We start from the raw sequence: 21,358 nt of genomic DNA, 5'->3' as shown, positions 1-21,358 counted from the left end.
GTACTGTTTAAGCCTACTGAATCACTATTTGTTTAGAAGAATATGGGTATTATGTATAAAATTACATAAAAAATTTTATAAGCTCTCTTCACTTTTGAAGGATTAATGCATCCTAATGGTGCCTCAATATCACAACATTTTTTCATATATTTTCCAAGGCTAGCTGAAAATATGATCTCTGAAAAGAAAAAAAACGCCAAATCTTCCTGCGTCTTTTTCACCTTTTCCCCCTTTTCCCTTCCTCCGTAGCATTTTACATTAGCATGCTATAAACTTTTGTAAATTTTGAATATTTCTGACATACACAGTTTTGCCAAGGAGTCTGAATTTGAGCCTTTGTTTTTACAGTCCCCAGTGAATCAAACTGCAGTCTTTGTAAGAAGATAGTGTGTATTCCTTTGCATTTGTTTTAATGCAACTGTAGGGATGTAGGATTTATATTACTAATAAAGATCCCATAAATGTACATTCAAAGCATCTGGGTGATTGTACACAGTGCCTAGAGAGAGGGTCATTGATGTGACATAGAGGATACATTAGATGTGATTATTGTTGCAGGCCGATCGCGCTGCACGCACATAGGACGTTCTGTACATTCAAGTCCCTTTCAGGTCCTTAACCTGACCAATTTAACTAGAGGGTCTCCCCCCACCCCACCCAAAACCTTGCTCACTCATTTGTTAATAGTATAAATAGTTTTCAAAAACTGAGCCATCTGCTTTTCATTTACATCGCGTTCCCGTGCGTGCCATCCCCGAGAGGCACGTGACTTGCCATAACTGACCTGGACGCGTCCGCTAAGCGTGAGCTGCTCGAGCCTGCTTACAAAACTGCCTGCGCTTGAAGATTTACTGGAAGCATCTCACCTGTGCAGGCAGCAGGCTGAGGAGCCCTCCCAGGAGGCAAGGCTTGTCAGCTCAAGCGCTAACACTGATGTGGCCCAATGCTGAGGGAGCAGAGCAAGTTCATGACTAAGAACGGTGGGCAAAGGGGCAGCTTCTCTCAGGCTCTGAAAATCCCCAGTCACACCAGTAGAGACGGGAACGGAACGAGCTCTCCTTATTGCTTCGCCTCTGTATTTAGAGATCAGGAAAACACGGTGTAATTGAATTGTATACTGCAAGCAGAACATCCTGAGCACAGCTCCGAAGCGTCTGACATTAGATGGATTTAGTACCAGTCTTTCAACTTTTTCTAAGTTGAGCAAAACCATTAATACTTTATTGAAAAGTTCTTATTTGTTTATAGCTGTTACTGCATGCATGACTTCAGTTTATTTTGAGCAATCCTTAAATTAGGTCTTAATCATTTGGGGGAAGATGACATGGGTTTAACATTGTCACATCTTTCATCATTATTGCTTCTTTCTTAAATAATATAATTTGTGACAAATGTGAACATTAATTACAGTTAACAAAGCAATGTAACATGAAGTGTTCGCATTTTAAAAAAACATCCAATCAGTGAGATTACATCTTGCACCAAGCTTTAAGTCAAAGTTCAGAAGTCAGAAATCAAATACCATCAGTTATCAAATTATGTTAATGGTTCTAATGAAAGCTTCTGGTATTTTGCTCAACACTCTGTTGCTGTTATGGTAACTAATAGGACAAGAAAAGCTGATGACCATGAAAAAATTAAAACTGACTGGTAGAGTTTATTTTTTTATTTTATTTTATTTTAAATTTGACAATCTGTTTAGTCACTCAGAGTTTCCATGTGGTGCACTCAGCTTTTTCATCAGGCATAAGAAGGGTGTAAACTATATTTTATAACCATCTTAGCACACTACAGTCCCCTTCCCTTAAAAAACACTTTCACATAATAAGTTTGAGTTGCAAACCAAGAAAGCAAAGAACATTAAAGGCTGACATTTTGTCACAAATCTTTAAGTGAAACCCTGCAGCATTTACTAGATACACTGACCTGAAATCTCTGTATTGTTTACAGAGTTAACGAAGGAATAATAGATCCCAACTTGTGTTGTATTAATTTTACTTTGTAGCTGCAGCATTTGTAAGTTATAACTGTGGGGAGCCAGCACAGGTAGCTTTCCGGGATGTGAACGGCAGCCCGCTCGCTAAGCACAACGAAACCCAAATCTGAACCAATGAATGCCAAGAGTACAACTTTTTTTTTTTAATAATACAAAACAGAGCAGATCAAAACCTGTGCATTTTGAAGACAGGGTATAAAGACTAGATGTGCTTGAGTAGATGCAGATGTAAAGAGTAGATGTATTTGAGTTTTAATTGGTTTAAATTCTTGCTGATACAAATGAATTGCTGGGACATCAGACCTTTGGTTATTGTCCATGAGCAATAATATGGGCCACATGGAAACTCCTGTTGCTAGCTGAGTCAGTGCCGGGGAGCCTTGTGCTCTTTGAAGTCATAGAGCAGGCAGTTCAAAATCTCACTGTCATTGTGGTATGGTGCTACTTGAAGCTGTGAAAAAACCCACCGAAACAGGCCCATTTTTGACACTGCCAAGACTTGCATCCAACGCTTGCAACTCACATGTCTTTGGAAAAAGTTGCTCAAGTGCCTACATCTTGGCCAGTGTTGTCCTGTTACAGGCAACCCCTTTTCAATAAGAAGCTAAAACAAGTTTTGCTTTTCAAAACTATTCCTGTAGTTTTTCCGCTGCTCTTCTAACAAACAACCAACCAAAAAAATGTGATTACCAAGACATATTTGAAAAATTGAGTAAATTGTACCTACAGTAGCTACGCTCAAAACTTCTGTAAGAGATGGGAGCTTAGCTGATGGAGCTTGACCTGTGAAAAGACCATTGACTGATGCTCCTTTGTCCAAGATCTAGGCTCTCCCGAGTAGGACAGTTCATTTCTTGAGGTACTTTAACTAGCTTTTGTTCTATAGAAGGGGCAAAATAATGTCCAGATAACAACATATAAATGATGCTACAAATGAGGAGAATAAAGCATTTGGTGTACTTAGAGGCAAAACTATGTACAGAACATTACTGGAGTAATTCAGCAAGGACAAGTTTTTTACTGCTCTGCTATATGGTAATACAGCCAACTGCAGTTAGCAGGGTGATTACCTGAATAAGTCAAGTATGGATGACATCGATGTTTGGGACTTGAAATTGTTGAGGGACAGATACTTTTTTTTTGCTGTATATTGACTTGAAGGGTTGAATGCTGCAATAGAGAAATAAAAATAATTCTGACCCGTGTTGTATATTAATATGGCTCAGTATTAGCTGAAACTTTCCAAAGTTTCCTAAGAAATCTGAGGGTTTAATTTTATTAAAATAGGACTCCCCCTTTTTTTTTGATGGCTTTGAAGGATCGAGTCCTAATTTCCTTGACTAAAATTATTTCATAATGTTTTGTAAAGCAAATTATAGCATTTGTTTAAAGATCCATAAGTGTCTTGACAAACCTGCACGTTTTAATTCAAACACTTTAATTACTGATGGGACTTTGAGCATTGGCAATGTGTTAGTAGTTAACAGATACTAGATTAAAGATGCAAGCTCTTTTACCTTTATAAAGCCCAAAATCTGAAGTTGTAATCCAAAATAATATAGAGAAGGTGCAAAGTGCTGGCAGTACAGCGTAGATAACAATTACTAAAACTGGCAAACACCCAATTTTGAGAGAAACAATGGTTTAACTGGGCCCAGATTTGAAGACACTTCCCTGTAAACATGCTGAGAGAATGACTGAGTCTGAGGAATATATTAAAGCCAATTAAAGAAGGGAGCACTCCTGATGACATTAAGGAATTTTCACAAGTGGGAATGAGACGGAAGGTACATACGGTGGCTGGGCATGTTGTGTGGTGGGGCTGATGTGGGACGGGGTGTGAGTGGGAGGAGATACATAGGTGGTAGGCAAGATAAGCAAGCCAACTTCTAGGGGCTGAAGAGTTTCCATGCAACTCTCGTATTCTCTTCAAATTATACCCACACCTAATCATGTTCAGTCACCAAATTTGGAAATTTGTGCCCGTTAGGGTTTGAATCTCTTTTCTTCCTGGTAGCAGCCTGTCGGTATGTGCATGGGGCTGCAGAGAATGCCACGAAACTGCCCCTGAACGGTAAGCAATCCCCATCTTCACTTATTATGAATATATCCCCCTGTTAACTCATCTCTCTGCCAAGACAATATGCTCTGAGTGTATTTAGAGTATAGTCAGTGGTATGCAGTTGGTGTCTCAGGCATCCTCCTTATGCTTTCTTTACCTGGCCTTGCATGAGCCACCTGCGTTTGGACAACCTTTTGTAAAAAGTAGATTGCAGGAATTTCCTTTCACATGTAGAAGCTTCTCTGTGTCTTGTGCTATACCTCTGGATAACACCGATGCAGTTGCAGTTATTGAATACATAAAACAACCCTCTGCTTGCGCCCTCCATGTTTAAGTGTGGGGAAAGGACAGTGTGCTATTTTGACACCTCTTTCTTCCAGGATTTTTTAATTAGGGATGCAGTAAATATTTCTGAAATAGAGGCAGAAGGAGCCCATTGGCAAAAAGGACAGAAAAGGACAGGGGTTTTATTTGTCTTCTTTTTGTAATACTGGGAGTGAGTAAATCATCTTGGACTTCTCCCCCCGCCCCAACAGACAGAGGTGCTTTTGAGTTTAGAAGCAGAGGAAACTTCTTTTAATAATTTTGAACCTGGAAGCTAAAGTAAGCATGACTTCTGAAAAAATGATAAGTATGGAAAATCTCTATACAGCAACTCTTGAGTGTGTGCAATGCAGAGGTTTAAGACATATGTTTGGGTCTCTTTGTGATGATCTCACCATAAATACACTTGTTGTGGTCCAGAGTGATATTCTTGTAATGGTTGATCAGTGCAGATGGTAAAAGCTGCAGGAAGTTAACAAGAGCCTTAAAGTTAATGAATAATGTTCATTGTATATAAAGTGAGGGGAACAAAGAGATTATCTGGAGACAGAAGTAGCACCTTCTCATTTCAAAAAGTATTAAAAATAATAGCTGACGCCATTAATGTTGGAGCGTGCGACTTGTCAGTAGAGCCACTGAAACCTCAGCCTATCTTTCTGAAATTCAGTATCAAAACAACCGTGAGGCCAGTTCTGATGCAAGCTCTTAAACTTGAATGCCAAGTGTGCAATACACTGTGTTTTGCTGTGAACACAGTGTAAGCAAAGCTGTGCTCTTAAAGCTTTGTTGACTGCACTAGTTGTTTTGGGGTTTTGTCTGTTAAAAATCCATTGCAAAACCACGGTCAAAAACTGCAAGGGAATCTTCAAGTGCATCAAATAGTTTTTGTTTTGAATGTACTTAATAAACGTAGGGAGATGTGCGCGCATCTGGGTACAAAAATGTACCAAATTTATTTCATCCGCTATTTACTCAAACAGAAACTGATAAATAATACTTTCACATTTTTGTTGTGTTTTATTTCTGCCACACCAGGGGCTCAAAAAATGAATGTGTCAGTAAAGGATTTGACAGTGTGTTACGACAGTCATCAATCCAGCGAGCCCTGTAGCCATAAATAAGCTTCATACAGTGCCACACTAAAGAGGACAGTTTTTCTTCTGCAGGACATTGAAAATGTCACGGCAAGGGAATTGTTTGTCCCTGTCGCCACGACAACGCCACCAGCACTTAACATTAACTTTCACACCAAGATTTTAATCAGCGGTCTTTGTGGCATAAGACTGAGTCAACATCAGCCCAAATTTTCGAAGCCGTTATTCTAATTATGACGAGAAGCTATAGATTGATGAGCTTAGTTTTCTGCAAGGACTGGTGGCAGTTAATTCCTGTGACCTGTGTGCCTCCAGTAGTCTCTTTTCGAGATGGAGTCTTGAAAGTTCGATTATTAGTGACAGGTTGTAAGTGAGAAGAAGCTTATCTCTCCAGAGAGTGTTGATAACTTGAGACAAGGTTTAACTAGGAAGTAGTGAGACAGTGGATGGCCAAAAAAAAAAAAAAAAAGAGGAGAAAAAAAGAGCCTTCTCTATCTCTGGCAAGCACACTGTAATGAGAAAATACAGACAGCCACAATTTCACAAGTTGTAAATTCTGGTAGCCTTCAGTTGTAAATTCTGGTGGAGCCTGTTTCACTCAGCTATCTGATAATGTGTGAAAATATTTGTCCTGCTGCTTCTCCTGCATGAACACATCGTGCTTTTCAGCAAAAGCATTAAACATTCAGAATCTTGGTACATGCAGTTCCATCAGGTTTGTAAGTCCCTGAAAAATGAGGAGAAATATGACGTTTCCTTATGTAAAAGGGAAAAAATAAAAATAGAAGCCCTTACTGCCTCATTTTCATGTGTATTGAGACTGGCCACACCAGTATTATCATGGCTGTTAATATTATTTATGTGCAAACAGTGTGCTCGGAGCCGTACGAGTCAAACGAGACAACATGTCCTTGCTCTGAGGGGCTTGTAATCCAAGTAGACAGACAATGCAAAATGCACTAGGAAAACCCAGAGGAGAATTATGTCTGAGTTTATTTCATTTATTTGTTCTTGGTGATGGGTAGGCAATGTTATTTTTGCTGACTAGAATCTGTTTGCGGAGGGAGCGATGTCAGCCAGGTGAGGGCCCTGTGTGTGGGTTGGATGGGGAGGCGTAGGAGCAAGAACATGTGAAAGGTCTGCAGAAGGATTTATTAGTGGAGGAGAGGAAAAAAATTGTTGGGTGAGTTAAGCATCAGTATACTTCTTCCTAAGAGAATAAATGGGGAGACAGAGAGGCAGAGTAGGTATTGAAGATCATACGGTTAGGCAGTGGCAGAGCTGCAATGATATCTCAGTGTTTGGGAAGCTCTAACCAGAGATGGATACTACTCTACTGATCAATTGCCTTTTGTCTCTGATTTCTGCTAGGGATTAAGTAACTTGTGGAGCTGTACCAACTTGATAGAGAACTAATTCTGGGAGCTCCCCGACTCCCTGCTGTTTCTTCTCTTGTTTGCTTTGCATTTCTAAAAGCATTTGGGGAAATGGATGTATAGGAATGAAATCCTGCTGAGCGCGTGAGACAGGTTTTCTTTCAAGTGGTCTGGAAACACTTGAGCTGCTTCTGGGATCTCCAGGTCTCATTTAATCAGCCAGGCCATGGCAGATAGGTTCATTCTTAAGTGTGTTCAAAAAATCATGAGCATAGCCAGGTACTACAAAGCCTAGGAGCACAGGCAGAACAGTGGAGAAAAATCCAAGAGTAGGGGTATCTGGATAGCCTGAGGGAAAAGTAAGGGCTGCAAGAACCACCCAAACATGCTTACTGTAATGAACAGTAGTAGTGGAAGTGGTCTGTTGTATCCCTGATTCTGCTGCTCGTTAAATCAGAGGTGTCACTCTGAAGTGCCAAGTGCTGTAGATATGAAAGCTGCTGATCTTATTTGCTACGGGAATTAATAAACTGCTTCAACTGAATTCCTGAAGCTGTCTCCTCGTGGAAAAAACTTTCGGTTTCTTTCAGTTTTCTCCTTTTCTCCCCAGTTGTTTCATTTCTGTGGTTGGCAAGCTAATGGAAAAAGGCACCAGGACTCAACAACGTACGTTGTCTGGAAGGTTCAGCAAACTGAATGAATGAAGGCTGTTCTTCTTAATAAGGCTTTTGAAAGATCCATCTGCTCTTGAAGGAAGAATAGTGTTCAAACTTGCTAGCAAACCGAAGGAAAGCAAGTTTTAAAAATCTCCAGTACAGGATGCTTTCTCTAATCTGTTTTATTGCCTCTCTTATGCTTTCAGCGAGACTTTTGTCTGAAAGCGTTCAAGTCTTCGCTGTCACCAGATAGATATAAACCGCAGTTGGAGCCTGGTCGCGTTTTCAGTGTGGGTGCATCTGGTTGTGCGTAGCCTTTCCTAGCTGCGGGCTTGCCTGGGCTGGGGCAGTGTCCTGCCAGTTGGGCTGGCGTAAGTCTGCGGGCAGAGTTTCCCCGGGGAGAGCAAAGTATGCCAGAAGGAGGGGCGTTTTCATCTAGTGCTGCTGAACATCCTTGAGCAGACGCGTTGCCGCGCCGTCCTGACCATGTCTGTACCGCAGCTTCGCTGGCCCGGTTCTCACGGTGTTTTTTTCCTCCCACTCCTCCAGCTCAGTTAGCTGTGCCGACATAACTTTGTGACTGCTTGCAGCAACACAGCTGCTTCTGTCTCTAAACTTCAGATTCACAGCTGTACAGCCCCATTTTTTTCAGAGAGTCACATTTTCCCATTTAGAAGTGGATAGAAACAATTAATATTGTGATGAAATAGGGGAAAAAAGAAAGGTAACAGGAGCATATGAGTATTAGGAGGCAGGAGGGAATCCCTTTCTTGGTTATCAGTATGTACTGGAGATAGCGGAAGGGGATGGTCGTAAATGAGGGAATATATAATTAAGGTTCAGTTAGGTAATGAATAAGATATTCTTTTGCAAAAAGCGGTATTTTGTATGGTGACAGCTCTAGTCCACAATGACAGTAAGATTAACAAGCTAAATAAATGGAGTATTACAAAGTTAAAACTATGAATTTGTTAAAAAACTATGGCTTCTTCTGCCGAAACCTGACGCCGATTTCAAACTGCCAGGTAGGCATCGCTGCAGCGCAGTTCTCTTCTAGCTGCATGCAGTATTCAGAGGATGAGTTTGAAATTAAATATGTTGTGCAGAAGCAGTGGGTTGCAGCACTGCTGTTAAGTTTTTGGCCCCTGATTTTAATCTATTGAAAGTTGTTGTAACCAATGGAGCTATTCAGCAGGTTTTTGTGTGTGGTTTTTTTTTTAAATGCCTGTCTGTCCTTGTTAATTAGAAGTGTACATATTGGGAAATTAACTATGAAATACTAAAAATGATAAATTATTTCTTATTTGAAAGTATAAATTAAAGGTTTAGTGTATATAAAATTTGTCATGTTTAATTGCAAGTTCAATTAAAATTCAGGATAATGATGATTTATACAGGTTTCTGTGTAATTTGATATTCATTAGCTTAGCCAGACACATGCTGATATTAGCTCGTTAATTATGTTTCCTTTTGTTGAAAGCAGCCTTGTGAAAGCAATCTGCTCAAAGTTTTTTAAACTCATTCTGCTAAATGAATATTTGGCAGCTGTTCATGTTATTGAGATGGTCACTGTGGCTTCACTTCACTCATGCAGCATCAATCATACCTACTGGATGACAAACAAGGGTTTCTCGTTACAAACCCATTTATGAAGGTTATGGTTGACATTAAAGAGCTCTTGCGTGGCAGCATGATATTGCTTTACAGTAATGTTAGGGTATAACTACGGCTAGAACTGGCCTCTCCCACACAAGCAAAACAAATGTAGTTTAATAAGGGGGGAGGAAAAAAAAGCTGTTTCAGATGCAAGTAATGTAACCCATGGATGAAGTGCTGAGGTGCTTTCACATCTCTGGAACGTGGAAGGCGTGTTACTCAACACTGTAAGAGTTGCGAGACGTTAGTCTATAAAAAACAAGGTGTGTAGCCTTCTGGGGTGTTAGCTCAGTGCTCTTCAGGTGTTCTTAACACTCTCTCTTAAGTGGAACTGACCTGAATAATTTCAGAGATAGATGTCATGCAGCAGTTCCCAGAGAGCTGCGCCCCAGCTGGGGAGGGGAGGATCCTTTGGGAGCGACCGGCCCTGCTCTGGAGGCCTCTAGCCTTTGCATTAAGTAATTTTGCAGAATTGTGAAGGCTGTGGGGGATTGAGCAGCTTAACATTTCAGGATCGCTAGAGATTTTTATCTGAAAATATTTGAGGTAAATGCATTTACTGTTTAATGAAAAGACAAGTATAGCTTTGAAGGATTGATGGCATGAAATGTAATCCTTTTGTTTCCACTAAAAAGAAAATGCAACAAATGTACCGAGGGCTATGGCATTCAAAAGGAGTTATCATTTCTCTTAGTGTTTGCTACAGGAGTATATGTGTATTTTTATCTCGGAGTGCTGTCTAGCCTCTGTCCTTTTCATCTGCAGTCAGCAGTGTCACAGACCTGCTCAGATTCTGTTTCTTGGTTCTTGAAGCAGGTGTTCTTGCTTCTGGAGCTCATAAGATAGTTTTATCTGCTGAAGCGGGGCAAACTCATGGACTTCAGGGCAAGAGGAGATGCTGGACTGGTGTACGCAGTAGGCTTCTTGTCACCCTGGAGAATGGATGTTGAGGCTCAGGATCAGAGTGATGGACTGGGAAGAATTTGGTTTTTTCTGTCCCTTTCAGAGCTTGCTTTTGCAATGTGGTGTTCTTTTTTCTGCCCGTTACCGTGCCGTCCAGTAATGGTAAATCAGTGTTACTTTCAAGGAAGGGGCAACAGCCAAGATCACTAGATTCTCCTCCCACCTGCCTACATCCCCCAAACTTTTTTTGGGTAGAGCTAACCATAAATTCAGTTTAAAACTCCTCTTAAAGGGGAGCTTGTAATGTTATATCAAGTGGCACTTCACCTGTTGATTGCCTTAGCTTGGACCAAGACCTCAATATGCAGTGGCTTTGTGTTGCATTGGTGGTGGATAAATCACTGTTACTTATCAGCTGGAAGAGTTTCAGCCATCTGTGGTTATTTTCCTTACAACATCTCAGCTTGGTTAGCATAAAAGTTACTCTTACATCTGTCTGTTAGCTCTCTTGTATAGCGGTGTAGTGCTACGAAAGGGTTTTTGACAAGACAGTTCATCACTGTTGATTCTCTTGGAGGTATAGGCTCTTAGGTTGTCGAGCCAGGTGCTGTGTTTCCGTAGGCAGTATGGGAGTAGCTGCTGTAGGCTGGGAAGAAGAGCCTAATATGAGAAGCAGATGTGACAGAACAGATTTGCAATTCAGGATATTAAAATACTTCCAGAATCTTTAAAGGAGATAAAAATTTTGCAGAGATGATAGAAACTTCTTAACCTTCTTTCCCTGACCCTGCAAAATGCCAGGTTTCATGGTTTTTGTTTTACTTTTTAGATATCAAACACCTGTGTTGAAAATGATTTGTTTATTGCAGTTGTATTGGATATTGTTTCAGGGCTTCAACTGGACAAACGTACCCATGGAATATGTGTCTAGGGCTCTGCCTGTTAGGACAAAGTTAGGTGCATGCAGCAGTTTGAGGGTGGTTGGTTTTTAGGTGTGCAGTTAGTGTGTTTCCTCCTGTCCAACTATAGAAGTGAATATTTTAAATAAAATTTTATATAAGAATATGATAAAAATTTTAAATATTTTTCTTTCATTATTTCACTGTGGAAGAAAAGCTGTTAGAGCTCTGTTTGCTGTGAAGTGTTGCACACAGATCCTCTAAATTTCATATCCTTGATGTGGAAGGTGTAGAGTGGTGATATTTGTTTATGCTTTGTATGCCCATCCTTTAATTTAGTATTTCTCACATAAAAAGGCCCATGAAGAATGACGAAGATAGAATTCTAAGCAAGAACAGATAAAAGACCTATTGACTGAACCTGCCATTTTTAACCTAGTTATTTTGAATAGAATTGCACCTACACTTCTCTTTGATAGCATTTTGATTAGACAGGACAAGAGAGAATTTCCCAATCAAGTAGTGCACAATATTCTAGGAAGAGTTCTGGAACAAGTTTTGGATGCTGCTGCATTCACTTCAAATCCCACTGGTCTGTAAGCATATGGACTAAGTTTGCTTTGTAGAAAAAAAGGTAAATCTCTGGGGTTTGGTGGTTTGTTTTTTTCCTGGTAGTTTAGTAAGTTTAGTTTAAGTTGGGCCAATACGATGGAATAGGGTTTTTTCCCCTGCCAAAAAGATACCAGTTAGCAATTAGAATTCTTTTTCTTTCGTCCTTTTTCCCAGTGGATTAGAAAACCATTTTTTAATATTGTGTTTAAGGGAAGTAAGCCCATTTCTAGTGTAGAATAATACTGTTATAAAGCCTGGAAGTGTTTGATTATGGTATTTGTTGCTATTTTGATTCTCAAGATTTTATTAATTTTTAACATTCCACAAAAGGAAGTACCGCACTGATAACAAGTGACAGAACACGTTTATAGAAGCACCTGAAAAATCACTGTAGGCATTTAAGAAAATCTTTCATTCCCAGTAGCAAAACCATGCCAGTAACTGCTTGCTGAGCAAGACCTTGTCAGCTTTTTATCGCAATACATTGTTAGGTAACAGTTTTAAAATTATTTATTGAATGGAATCCCAGCTGTACTGAAAATACCATCATTTAATATGTTGTCTGTGATTCTCATTAGCTTTTTTTTTTTTTTTTGCCTAAGGGTTATGAAGAGAACAAAGGTTTGGCTGTATGTCTAAGATTGAGCACTATATAAAATTTTTGTCAGGGGACTTGTTGACCTTATGTAAAGTTACCTCTTTGAGAAGCTCTTTATATTATGGCTGCAGTTGCTATGGAAGTTGCATAAACCTAGCAACAGCCAGCCTGCCCTGGCGCAGTGTTTCACTAGTTTGGCCTCCAAATGGGTATGTTTGCTTACCGCAAAGTTTACCTCCAGTACAGTATAGAAATAATGATCAGTCAAGTGAACTCTGTATTTAAAAAGCATTAAGCTGATATATCTTTTCCCATACGAAACATATGCCTCCATATATAAAATGTGGGAAATCTGTTACTCCACCCAGGATCGTACTTTCTCTACTGATTGCTATTTGAAATAGCAGCTTTCAAGGAAAAGAATTTATTACCATTCACAACTTCTGTGTAACTTGAGGGAGAGCGTTGCAGTACCTTTTAAGTATACTTGCAATACTTTTTTTTTTTTTACTTTTGACACTTGTTTTGTTGTGGTGTGGTAGCCTCTCCAGCTCCTTCATCTTAAACTGTAATGTTCTGCTATTATAAAACACTGGGTTGATCTCCTAAGATATTAAACCTTGAACATCACTTCAGCGACATTAGCTGTTATTTTGCATGTGGCGGCGCTCCTGGGAAAGGTAGACTTGAGCAGCAGCGTTACGATTGCCGTCTGCTGGCATGTATGGCTGACTCAGCACTACGCGGTTAGTCTGACTTAAAGGATAAGACAAAATCCTACTATTGCCTTTCTCCTCAGGGACAACTGCCCTTCTCCATCAAGAAGACAACCGTTCAGCCAGAAAGACTGACTCCCAGAAATTCACTACAATCACTTTAGTATTTTAAATTTCAGGTGGGACTAGAATTGATGGTGTTGAGGGCAGAGGCTCAGAGCCTTGAATCTTAGCACTTAAGCGAGTTAAGCAAAACTGCTGGCTCTGAAGAAGTCTCTGTGTTTCTTTTTAACAGCTAGAAAACAGGATAAATGAGGAAGGGAAAATGCAGTCACTGTTTGGAGGTGGGGAAAAAAGATATTTTAACCCTTTTGATGATGAGAAACTGAGTCCTGAATTAATATGTAATCCTGGATGAATCCTATTTGTGTGTATGTGTTGGTGCATGATTGGTTTAAAAAATAAAAGATACAATGAACACAGTGTTTCTAGAGTAAGTAGAGTTGTTGAAGAGAGCCTTAAATCTAAAACTTAATCTACTGTCTTGTTGACAGTAGGTATCAACAGACGTAGTAAGCTGAAGTTACACCTTTTTGTAAAAATAAAACAAAAGAAAATGAAGTGAGATTAAAGGACAGTGCAAAACAAAACTGGCATCTTCTGTTATGTGCTTGGTTCATGGCAGATAGTGCTGCCCCCGTTTATTTGCAGTCAGAAACCGTACCCACTCAGTTGGGTTACCCACGCCTCTAGAGGATCGTCCCTTAGCCTATGTTCATTCATACAAGAGATCAGTGGAGCTTTCCTGATGCGATAATAACGTTCTGTGAGGTATCTCAGTCTTTGAGATGCTGAGTATTATTTCCATTTCAAAACTGAACTAATGTGTTTTAATGTTTTACAAACAAAGCAAATCAGACAATGGAAGAATATCAGCACAAGACCAACATCTTGGGTTTTTTGCTTTTATTCTTGAATAATTTTAATAAAATGTGGTAATAAGCACCAGTATTTTATCCAACTACTGTATGAACACATTCTCATTTCTACTCCTTCCCCAGGAGGTGTTTTAGCTGGAAACTAGAAAAGACAACAAGTCAACAGAGGCGGCAAACAGGTGGTCATTCACTGTAGCTGATGTCACTTTTTTGTAGTGACACATTTAGAAAACCCTGGCAAGTTTCAGAGAATGTTGGGGTAACTGGAGCTCCTGCTTGCACTTGATTGGTAGTTCTGTGATCTTGAAAATGTAATGTGTTTGAAGTAGAGCATGGCTTTTGCATAAGCAGAAAAGTAGAAATTGTTTGAGGGAGGGAGTATTTATTGTTTTGTGCACTGCTGCAACCCATCGTTATAGGCCGTTGTGAAATTTGGGAGATTTCTGGTAGTGAGAAGGTAACACCATTTTTCATCAGCATGTTGAAAGTAAATTTTTCTCTGTCACCATCTTTCTGGTACACGTGTGAATTTAATCTCTAAACTAAGTGGCAGTAACTAAAAGGACATCAGTCTTTGTAATTCCAACTTGTTGTTTACTTCGCCTTTGGAGCATCACCACTGATGAAAAGGGTGCAGCCTGATGAGCACAGCTCTCTCTAGCACTCTGAGGGGTGGCCGCTGTTCGTTGCCTTTAATCTGCAAATGGGTTAAAATCACTATATGTGAGGTGTAAATGGATGTTTATTTCATGATAGGAACTCATATCTTTTTTTGCTAACATTTCCATATGCATTCTCGGTGTGCTTCACCCTATAGAGATGTGCTTCTCCCTTTTAAGAGGCACAGGAATCTAAACTACTATTAAAATCAGGTTACTGCAGGCATAGTGTGTTTATAAAGGATATCTCACTTTCAGGAGAAGTGGATAGGCTTTGTCTGACTTTGGGAATATATTTCTGTCTTTTTCAGGGTATGTGAAGCCTTAGAGCTTTAATTACAAATGTTGGGATGGTGAGTATGGTAAAAAAGGGAGAGGATGACTTTTACAGCTGAATGTTTATCAAGCTCTCAGAGATTTAAACCAGTTCCATGAAAGAACCAAGACATCTTCCTCCAAGTCAACCTGATAATTCTTCCATCATATTAATGATTGTATCATAAGGTGGAAATTACTTAAGAATAATTAAAACTTCAAGAGTGGTGTGTAGAATGTGTGGGTTGGGTTTGTTTGTGGCTTTTGGGTTTTTTTTTTTTTTTAGGTTGTGATAGAAGAACGTGCAGATGGTTCCTTGTTTATTTGCCTTAGTTTACCTTTCACGTCCTCTGGAATGACTTAAATGTTGTACTGAAAAGTTTGCTTTCCCTTGGACCAATGACCATAACTTGATGAACTGTAAGAAAAACCACCCACCCTGCCAAACAAACAAAAAGACCCCACCACAAAATCAACATAAAATCCCCCACCCTTCAGGTGAAGTGCGTGACAGCAATGTTAATTTCCTTTTTACTTGTTGAAAGACCATAATATTTTTATGTGGTTATCAGAGGAAATAGCAAAGCCTTCTAAACGTTGCTAACAAATGTGTTTAATACCTGAACAGGCTCCTTTGCCTTGGGAGTGTGTGTGAGATGGATTTTAAGGAGGGACCTCTGAGATCTGTGTTGTTACAGAGCTGCAAACTAATGACCCTATGGCAACTAAATATATATATATATATTTTTAGTCTGTTTATGAGTGCCTTCATGTAAAGTGATATGAAATACAAAGCAAAAGCAGATTTATTTTTTTTTAATGGTGGTGTCTTTGAGACAAGCTTGCTAGAAAGCAGAATAGCAAGATGGATAGAAGGGGGACACGAGTGACCCTCTTCATTCTCCTTATTAGTAAATTGTACTATTTTTCCAGTGCTTGAGGTCATTGCTCAGCTTCTGGTAGAAAATGGATGTAGTGTACAAAAACCATGACAGCAAAGTGGAGCAGGTATGTTCAAAGCTGTCCTTAACTTCAGAGGGAATGTGCAAAATCTCAGACTCTGTCCTTCCTCTAAAGAAAGTTGGCCTCACAGATTCAGGTGGATCATTTTGATTTACAGAGTTGCACACCCGAATAGTCTCCGGGCAGTGTGATTTCCAACAGGCAGCTTGGGCACAAACAGGGTTCAGAAAGAAGTCGTGAGGTTCTCTGGACCTGATGTGAGTAACCTTCCCGATGGAACTGATGCACAGAGGCCTTAGTACCAGTACCTGTATCTTACCCTGCAGCTTGAGAGGGAGGATTTCTGTTTGGTTTTGTAAGAGGCTGTAAGACATACTGTCCTATGTATGACTGAAGTATAGTCACAGTGAAGGTTTGAAAAAACTGATTGTACGTCGTTGAATCCAACTAACTTGAAAGGAGAAGAGGAAATAGCCAGTATCAAGCTTGCTTTGCTTTCATTGAAACTGGATGCCTAAATGTTGGTGGTCCTGAAAAGCTCCTTATTTTTGTTGATGTTTTTCTTGATTACTGGCTTCAGAGAGGAGTGAAAATCCAGAATCTTTCTAAATACCAATTGTAATCCAAATTTAAGTTCTGTTAGTTTTTACTTCCTTGTGGAGCTATTTCAGGTTTCACTGTCAGTCCAGCCTCTCTCTTATTGGCTTATTTTTCTTTTCCACAGAATAAGAACTCTTCAGATTATCAAACACCCCCCACCCCCCCCTGCTTTAAGCCCCTCTAGGTCTGTGTATGTGGATTCAATTTGTAGATGATGAATAGTGATGGCTGTTCTGGTGGCTGTGACCAGACACTATGAAATGGGTGTTATTGTTGCTTTTCAGCTGGGGAAAAAAAAATAAAAAAGCACATGGTATCAATAATGTCCACTTCATCCTGGTTTATATTTATCTTTAAAAATTGCTCCGCAAGTAGTCTGGCATCTAAGTTGGAGGGTGACCTGTCACAACGCAGTACAATAGTTTCTTTAGCACCCTTTGTCTAGAGATGAACTTGCTCAGAGGCTAAGAAAATGCAGCGGAGGGTAGTGGTTCATGTCTGAGCAGAGGGGGAACGTACTGAAGTAAAAGCAAAGATGTGAAAATTCAAGGCTATAAAAATGTACAGTGAGTAGTTGTGGAACAAGGGGAAAGATGGAAGAAATAAAAGAATAATGAAAGAAGTAGTTGTAGTGGAAAGCTGTGATAGATGGTTTCCGCGCACTGTTTGAAGAACGGTGTAAAGGCCAGGGTCTCGATGGAAACTACTAGAGAAAGCAAGTAGGAAAACCTGGTTATGCTGAGTTGCAAATCAGAAATGGTAACATCGGTAGCTCACTAAAGGGCTTTGAAGAAGGTGTAGTATTTCTAGTGGGTTGCTTGGGTCAGAACTACATTGTTCAATTTCTTCAACATATGAAAATAAGAACATTTCAGTAACATGGCATGGATGTAACTATTGATGGACTTCAGGATCACTTCTGCTGATTTGTACTCGTATACATTCTCACATTCCCTGTTTTTCTTACTGGGTTAGTCCTTTTTAAACAAAACTTAGTATAAAATTAAGTAACGTATCTGTTTATCTCAAAGTTCTTAATTTTGGAGAAGTCAGTCAGTGTTTTCTTTGGAAGGCAATGAAGGGTGGAGGGATATGGGCAGAGTAGCTCAGTGATGTGGGATGGAACCGGGTGCGTAACTCGTATCCCGTAAGCTTTCCAGTGGTCCCCTTCCCGCTGAGAACCGGCGCTGAAGTGAGGGACGTTTTAATGTATGGTGGGACTGAGAGAATCCTGTCAGCTGGTGGGTAATGGAGGGCTTGGCCTCAGTTGGTTAATGTAAGGCAAAGAGTTTCAGAGGCTTTGTTGGCCTCTCATAATCCTAACAGAGAACTTGGAGATTTGGTGTGTATAGTTCAAAATGGGAAGAATTGCTATTTGGAGAAGGAGTGTAAAGAGTAACTATTCCCAGCTCTCGTGCAGAGCCACCGTAGTATGGGAAAACCGTTCGGAATAAACTCATCTTAAATGGATCTGGAGAAGATAAATCATGATAATCTCTAAGAAGATTAGCATTTCTAGATGAGCAGCTCTCTTTCATTCACTGCTTTTGTTGGGGATTTTCAGATTTTTGTTTCATTGTAAGGCGTCTGTGTTGAGGCTATTGACTGAACAGCTGTTGCTGGCTTCATTTAGTGTTGTCCTTGCCTCCGTGCTTTAAAGAAGTTCCAGAATTCTGAACTTTACCTCTTAACATGCTTTTTAAGCAATAGCAGGGTGAGCCTGAGAAGATTTTACCTGAGGGTGAGGGTTTAGATATGCCAAACCAGACTTAATTCTCTTTCTTGTTATAGTCAAAAGAGTAACTTACTGGTGCAACTTGAGCTACGTGCTCTCTTTGCATACTTATAGCAGGGTTTAACTGTCAAAAATGCACAGTGATAGCTGAGTGACACTTGCAGAAGCATTACTTACCACCGACTGTCGCCTGTCCTCTTGCTGCAGGAAAAGCCAAGATGCCAATTGCCAAGGGTAGGATGTAAAGGCTTTGAGCTACTACATTAAATGCACCATTAAAAATTTTGCCTTTCACAGGAATCCTTATCTTCCAAGAATTTTGGCAGCTTGATGAACTTTTCATTTATCCCTGTGTCTATTTGTATAGATTTATCTTCCTGTATGTAAGAATGCAAGCCTTTGTGTGTACAACACTGCACGCCGAGCACGGCGGTGTTCGTCACCGGGCACGTCTCCTGTTGTACATCGCAAATCGTTCCATCTGCCCTTATATACAGGAAGGGGCGGGGGCAGAGAGGCTAATTCTTTCCTCGGTTTTTAAGTGCGTCTGTCTGAAATTGGTTTTGAGGCTTACACAAAAGATATTCCTCAAGAGAATGTTATTCCTGTAGGGATTTTTTTAGTCCACCGAGAGAGTCATTGTGGCATGGGACCAAGATGTAGGCCAAGTGGAAATACAGCAAAGTGATTTAATAGAAAAGGTAATTCCTATTCAAACTGGATGGTCCCTTATTCATTTCCTCGGATTATCATCAAATTTATGTCACCAGCAAAGGAGCTTTATTGAGTTTCACAGATATATTCCTTTTGCTTTCATTGTCATTAGTTGGCACACTGACATTTTCATATGTGTCTCAGCTAATGCCTCAAAATTACTCCATCTACAAATGTAACAATTGAACAGATAATTTTAATAAGATTCAGCTTGACTTCAGACTGCACTCCTTCCTTTCTTTATAGAATGCAAATTGTAACCTGTTTTTAAAGCCGTGCAATGCAGTGAACTTTAATGGGATTTGACAACATCATATTAAGCACAACAACTACGCATAATGTACCGAAAAATTGGACGTGAAATTGGAAACATAGCTGAGAACAAAGTAAATTTACATGGTTTGGTAGTTTGAATGTCTGATATCATATTCTCTCATGCAAGCTCCATAAAAAGCAAGGGATTTAACAATGGATATCAGCGGAAAGTGCTTTTAAAGTTAAAGCTGATGGATGGCTTGTCAAAAAAAATAATTGCATTGGTTGGAAAGTCGGGATGCGTGCTGAGGGGGAGAGAACAGGATATACAGAGAGGATGATGGGAAGTGACAGTGGTCTGTCAAGAAGCAGTGGCTGCCCAGAGAAGTGTGAAGCCAGAGCTATAAGGTGGCAGAGTAGAACAGGCTGTCAGAGCGGGAAAGTGGCTTTAATACCCTGAAAAGCAAAGGAATCCGCCTGTCAGCCTTGCTCAGCCGTGCTGAAAGAGGAAAAGAACATGGCATAGAGTTAGAGACATTAAACGGGGAAAAAAAGAGAGGCCAGCGAAAGCCAGCGAGGAGGGGTGGTGAGCTGTTATGTTTTTAAATAGACAAATGACACATTTCTAGGTGCAGCAGGAAAGCAAACTGTCTCAGAAATTTAGAACTGATTAGAGGCTTTTTTGAAAAAGAAATACAAGATGATCAGCATCTATTTCTGGCATTTTTAAATGTACCACATGGCCCTGTGACCTTCCCTTCACTTCCATCTTGTGTAACTCTACCGGCCCATCACGGCTCTGAGAGGAGGAAGGGTTTTGTTACGGAAGCAGCTTTGTCCCTGCAAGCATTGGAAGAACCTGGTGTTTGAACCAAAATGAATTGTCTCAGAGGCCTCCCTTTGGCCGTTGCTAAGGTATGAGCTCATAATAGCTGATTATCAACTAACCAAACAATTTTCTCTCAAATTTTTTTAAATGTCGAGATTAATTCGGCTGTATGTCATCATGATTTATACCTGTTACTAGTGCGGTGCCACACAGATAGCAGCACCTATCGATTTTAGAGGTTTTCCACAAATGCTGGAAAATTTATTTATATCTTAAAGATTGTAGGAAAAAAATCCCTGAGTAACTGTCAATAGAAGTTTTTAAAATTAAATTGGTATTTTTCAAATACAATTCCCTGTAATCATCTGTTACGAATATATTTTAAGGAGAAATGGAAAAAAAGTAAAATATAAAAATTAAAAAAAACCTTTCTATAGATGATACGTATTTGGTATAGGATAACACATTAAACGGTGCTGTGCTACATAGCTGCTCTATAAGGAAGGCATTAGAAACTCAGTCCGTACTACACTTTTTCAGTGCGTTGCCTTAACTTTTCTGAAGAAATAGTGTCCAATAGAAAAATGCAAATAAAAAGCAAGATATAGCTTGTGTACAGACATGCAGAAAATGCACACTGCGTCTTAAAGAAGTTCTGTAATACAACTAGATCTTGAAAAATACTGAGCAAAATGGAAGCTGCAAGGAAGCATTGTTAGATTTCAACACTTCAGGGTTTGACTCAGTTTATAATTGTGATAGAAGTTATTAAATGCAATTAAGTGTTTGGGTGGTGCTTCACGGAACTTGTTATGAATGCTACTGAGGCTGTGTTTGAAATGAAACGCAAGTTAGCAGCTCTCTTGTGCAATAGAAAAGGAAACAGAGGTCAGTTTTTGATCAGAAGTGGTTCCAGATTTTGGCTTACGTCTCGGTTACAATGACAAGCCAATTCAAATAAGGACTGGTTGACACTTCAGTCCATACATGCGTTCGTGTTTTATTTCTTTTGCAGTGTATTGAATGGGAGAATTCATTTTCCAGCTACAAATATGTATCATCTAATTAATAGAAAACAATTATGTCATGATCATAATACAGAGGCTGAAAATTCATTTAATTGGTTGCTCTCAGAGCGTGCTCACTCTTTCTGTTGGTCTGAATATCCTGTGTTCAAAAATGTCTTACATCCTCAGGTAGAAGGCCCCCAGTTAAAATGATGTAAGCATTATGTTACTAGTCCTTTGCTGAAACAACAGGAGAAAATTGAGAACATATTGGCACAAAGGAAAAATCTAGAGTGTTGCTAGGCATTTTAAACGTATTTAAAAAAAAAAAGTGTATTGAAAGACAGCATTGTTTGTATTAGAAAATCAACACGTTCATTATTACCTTTTAAGAAATGTCCTGAACATTGAATGTGCATGCTTTGGGGTTGGGTGATGGCCCCAGCTCTTA

The 21,358-nt window shown here is 39.7% G+C and overlaps 1 protein-coding gene across 3 annotated transcripts in view; it reads left to right on the top strand.

The window, feature by feature from the left end:
• The window catches only part of LRMDA (leucine rich melanocyte differentiation associated), a 671,621-nt gene that overhangs the window by 272,608 nt on the left and 377,655 nt on the right, over nucleotides 1-21,358 (top strand). The window lies entirely within an intron of this gene.

This window comes from Phalacrocorax carbo, chromosome 13 (assembly GCF_963921805.1).
Source record: "Phalacrocorax carbo chromosome 13, bPhaCar2.1, whole genome shotgun sequence".
Classification (NCBI taxonomy): Eukaryota; Metazoa; Chordata; class Aves; order Suliformes; family Phalacrocoracidae; genus Phalacrocorax; species Phalacrocorax carbo.
The sequence above is the reverse complement of the archived record's forward strand: the minus strand, read 5'-3'. Positions and strand labels throughout refer to the sequence as shown.